We start from the raw sequence: 4,829 nt of genomic DNA, 5'->3' as shown, positions 1-4,829 counted from the left end.
ATCTGCCTGCCTCAGCCTCCCAGAGTGCTGGGATTACAGGCGTGAGCCACCACGCCCAGCCTGTCTTTGATTTTCTAGATGTACATTTCTTTGGTATTTATCATGCTTGGTGTATTTATCCTCCTCTGAGCTTCCTGGTTTTGTGGTTTGGTATCTGTCATTAATTTTGGAAAATTTTCATACATTATTACTTCAAATATTTTTTTCTGTCTCTCTTTTTTTCTGTCTGGTATTCCCATTACATGTTTGTTGCATACATGAGTTTTATTTTTCATTTTTATTTTTTAACTTTATGTGTACATATTTAATTAAAATAGAATAGGCATAAATCAAAAACAAGAAAAAAAATCAGGATAAAGTGTCACTGTCATTTTGTTTACAAGGAGGAATCAGGAAATGGAACAAATTACCAGAAAAATATTCTAAGACTATCTGAAGTGGCTAGGTTACATAATCTTCAGAGTCAAATGCCAAAGTTAAGTATTATACCACTTAATCCACAAATGAAAAAAAGAGGAGTCAAAAGTTTATCCTGTTTAGGCTGGGCGTGGTGGCTCACGCTTATAATCCTGGCACTTTGGGAGGCCAAGGGGGGCGGATCACTTGAGGTCAGCCTGGTCAACATGGTGAAACCCTGTCTCCACAAAAAATAAAAAAATTAGCTGGGCATGGTGCTGCATGTCTGTAATCCCAGCTACTCGAGAGGCTGAGGCAGGAGAATTGCTTGAGCCCATGAGGCAGAAGTTGCATTGAGCAGAGATTGCACCACTGCACTCCAGCCTGGGCAGTGGAGTAAGTGAGACTCCGTCTCAAAAAAAAAAAAAAAAAAAAAAAATTGATCCTGTTTACTATAATAATTTTTACATTCAATCTATAGTGCTACTGGCAACTTTTAGAAGAAAGAAATTCCCATTACGCATTGACCAGAAAATCTCAAATACAACTAAGCAGCTACGCTATGCTATAGCTCATTAAGTATCATTAAACTGTTCTGGACTAGGGTACATTTCAGGTTAATAGAGAGTCACATTTTGGGTTTTAGAAAGGCAGCAATAATTATATTTCAGCTTTTAGTCTGGATGCTTAACACAGTTAAGGCGACAGTTCAAGCACATTAAGTGAAGGTAGTTAAGATTTAAGAATAACCATCACAGTCTCTTACAACTTACATATACTGTTTAATGCTTCCATGGAAGAAAACCAGTGGTGGTTTTTGTTGTTGTTGTTGTTGTTGTTTTGTTTGTTTTTTTGAGACAGAGTCTCACTCTATTGCTTAGGGTGGCATGCAGTGACTTGATCTTAGCTCACTGCAACCTCCACCTCCTGAGTTCAGGCAATTCTGCTGCCTCAGCTTCCTGAGTAGCTGGGATTACAGGCATGCACCACCACGCCTGGCTAATTTTTGTATTTTTAGTAGAGACAGGTTTTCACCATGTTGGCCATGCTGGTCTTGAACTCCTGACCTCAAGTGATCCTCCCACCTCAGCATCCCAAAGTGCTGGGATGCAAGTGTGAGCCACAGCACCTGGCCAAAACCAGTATTCTCTTTTTTTTTTTTTTTTTTTTTTTTTTAATGAGATGGAGTCTCACTCTGTCGCCCAGGCTGGAGTGCAGTGGCCGGATCTCAGCTCACTGCAAGCTCTGCCTCCCGGGTTCACACCATTCTCCTGCCTCAGCCTCCTGAGTAGCTGGGACTACAGGCGCCCGCCACCTCGCCTGGCTGATTTTTTGTATTTTTGAGTAGAGAAGGGGTTTCACGGCGTTAGCCAGGATGGTCTCAATCTCCTGACCTCGTGATCTGCCTGCCTTGGCCTCCCAAAGTGCTGGGATTACAGGTGTGAGTCACTGCACCTGGCCCAAAACCGGTGTTCTTAATTGGCATTTTATACACACATACACAGAATTAAAAAAAAAAAAAACTATCAAAGGCAATCATTCTAAGTGTACTATGGTAGAATGTGTTAAAAATGCAAACATGCCATCGAACTAAAATAACATGAACAGCACTTCTCATGACCTAGGGGAAAGGTGACTGGTTCTCACACAAAGCTAAGCCTGTATCAGTCATCCTAATCAAAATGGCTTATAAAAGTATCAGGTTCCCGGGAGAGAAACTATTCCAGGAAAGTCAGTAAATCTCTTGAAAGTTTCACCTTTATAAAACCAGGATGAGGCTACAGGTCTGTTGAAATCTGAACAAGGTATCAGATGAAACAGTAAGATCCCCAGCCATAATACGAGATGGAAAGATCCTCATGCCACGTATGCTCAATTGCTGGCCCCAGAAAGCTTCATGTGCAGAATACACAAGTTGCCAAAGAAGTAAACTGGAGACGTTCAGCTACATTTCCGTTGTGTGGTGAATTTTAAACCCTCAGGAATGGTGTGGTCTATTAGGCTTTTCATGCTTGGTGTCATCCACTTAATATGTTCAAAGATAAAAGCAGACATGATTGTAATAGTAAGTAGAGTCCCAGATGTTGACAGTATGTCTGCAATTTGAGAGTCTTTCAGTCCAATGACATTCTGTCTGTTGATTTCACAGATGTTATGTTCTGTGAGAAGACCATTTCTGGCTATAGAACTGTCTTTCACTATGGATGTTATTTTTTCTTTCTTTCTGTTTTTCTTTTGGAGATGGAGTCTCTGTTGGCCAGGCTGGAGTGCAGTGGTGCAATCTCATCTCACTGCATCCCCTGCCTCCTGGATTCAAACAATTCTCCTGCCTTAGCCTCCTGAGTAGCTGGGATTATAGGTGTGCACCACCATGCCTGGCTAATTTTAGTAGAGACGGGGTTTCACCACGTTGGCCAGGCTGGTCTCAAACTCCTGACATCAGGTGATCTGCCTGCGTTGGCCTGCCAAAGTGCTGGGATTACAGGCATGAGCCACCACATCTGGCCTATTTTTCCATTTTAAAAGATAAAACCAACATGTCCAGTGCTATCCTTATGCGTGGTAATTGTCCGTTCAAAGGGCCTGTCGTGAATGGTCATAGAAATCTTCTCTCCAAAAGCCTGTTTGAGCACCTTGTGTGCTTTATCTGAGCTCCAGCCTGCACAGTTTTCACCATTGATTTGGAGTACTTGGTCCCCAAATCTCAGAACAACCAATGAGTCTGGAGAATTAGCCTTGACTAGCTGAACAAATATACCATTATCTATTGATTTAAGCCTGAGTCCAATTTTTCCATCTTGATACTTATGGCTTCATGAATTTTCCATCTTGATCCAATGGCTTCATGAATCCCTTGCTAAATTTCTGCTCTACAAATTCCAACATCATTACCAGTTACAGGAGCCATTGTATAGTTCATACTGGAAGGTCTTGCTACCAACTGGCCCTGAATTGGTGCTCCAGAAACCATGGTCATATTTGCATGTATTTCTTCTTCATTTAAACTCAGACCCATGTATTGAGAGAGCTCTGGACATAATTTGGGATAGTGGTTTCCATCTTGAGAGATGTGAACAGAAGCTTCTGAAAAAATTGCTGAGTTGGCCGGGTTTGCAGAAAAAGCAGTGTATTAATCTGTTCTCACACTGTTAATAAAGACACACATGAGACTTGGTAATTTATAAAGGAAAGAGATTTAATTGACTCACAGTTCCACATGGCTGGAGAGACCTCACAATCATGGTGGAAGGCAAAGGAGGAGCAAAGTAATGTCTTATATGGCAGCAGGCAAGAGAGCGTGTGCAGGGAAACTCTCCTTTATAAAGCCATCAGATCTCATGAGACTTATTCACTATCACAAGAACAGCATGGGAAAGACCCGCCCTCCTGATTCAATTACCTCCCACTGGGTCCCTCCCATGACATGTGGGAATTATGGGAGCTACAATTTGAGATTTGGGTGGGGACCCAGCCAAACCATATCAAGCAGTTTAAGCCTGAATTATTTAGTCTACCTTCAAGTCTTCAAGAGATGGAGAGAGACATATTTTTGCAGGGTTCTTCTAGACCACAAGGACCCACTTGCCACTGCTGCCTCTGGTCACTCTGCATAAGTAAGTTTTAGATTTCAAGCCTCTCCTTTTGATTATTTCTTAGAGTTTCCATCTCTCTGCCTCCATTCCCCATTGGCTCTTGGATGTCGTCCAACTTTTCCATTAGAGCCTTTAGCATATTAATCAGTTATTTTACATTTCTGGTCTGATAATCCCCAAATCTCTGCCATACATGGGTTTGTGTATGATGTTTGCTTTGTTTCTTCAGAATGTGTTTTTTTATTTTTTGTCATGCCTTGTAATTTTCTGTTGAAAGTCGGATATGATGTATTGGGTAAAAGGAACTGACATAGATTGATCTCTAGTGTGTTTATCTGGCTAGGAGTGAGGCTGTGTTAGCTATTTGTTGTAGCTGTGATGTCAGAGACTAAAATTTTCTTGAATGCTTTTGTGTTTGTCTCCCATGGTGTCTTGGGTTTTCCTAGAGACTCTTTAAATAGGGTCTTAGGCTTATAGATTTTTTTTTTTTTTTAAACAGAGTCTTGCTCTTGTTGCCCAGGCTGGAGTGCAATGGCACAATCTCAGCTCACTGCAACCTCTGCCTCCCGGGTTTAAGCCATTCTCCTGCCTCAGCCTCCCAAGTAGCTGGGATTACAGGTGCCCATCTCCACACCTGGCTAATTTTTTTGTATTTTTAGTAGAGATGGGGTTTCACGATGTTGGCCAGGCTGGTCTTGAACTCCTGACCTCAGGTGGTCTGCCCCCCTCGGCCTCCCAAAGTCCTGGGATTACAGGCGTGAGCCACCGTGCCCAGCCAGATTTTTTTTTTTTTTAAGCTGAAATCCCGTTATTATACAGGGGCCATCTTGATGTGGTGGC

At 42.0% G+C, this 4,829-nt stretch overlaps 1 pseudogene; it reads right to left on the bottom strand.

Annotated features, from left to right (window-relative positions):
- Nucleotides 1-2,337: 2,337 nt before the first annotated feature.
- On the bottom strand, nucleotides 2,338-3,517 carry LOC104664853 (annotated as a pseudogene).
- Between the last annotated feature and the right edge of the window lie 1,312 nt (nucleotides 3,518-4,829).

This window comes from Rhinopithecus roxellana, chromosome 11 (genome assembly GCF_007565055.1).
Source record: "Rhinopithecus roxellana isolate Shanxi Qingling chromosome 11, ASM756505v1, whole genome shotgun sequence".
Taxonomy (NCBI): domain Eukaryota; kingdom Metazoa; phylum Chordata; class Mammalia; order Primates; family Cercopithecidae; genus Rhinopithecus; species Rhinopithecus roxellana.
Note: the sequence above shows the minus strand (reverse complement) of the source record. Positions and strands in the feature narration are given on the sequence as shown.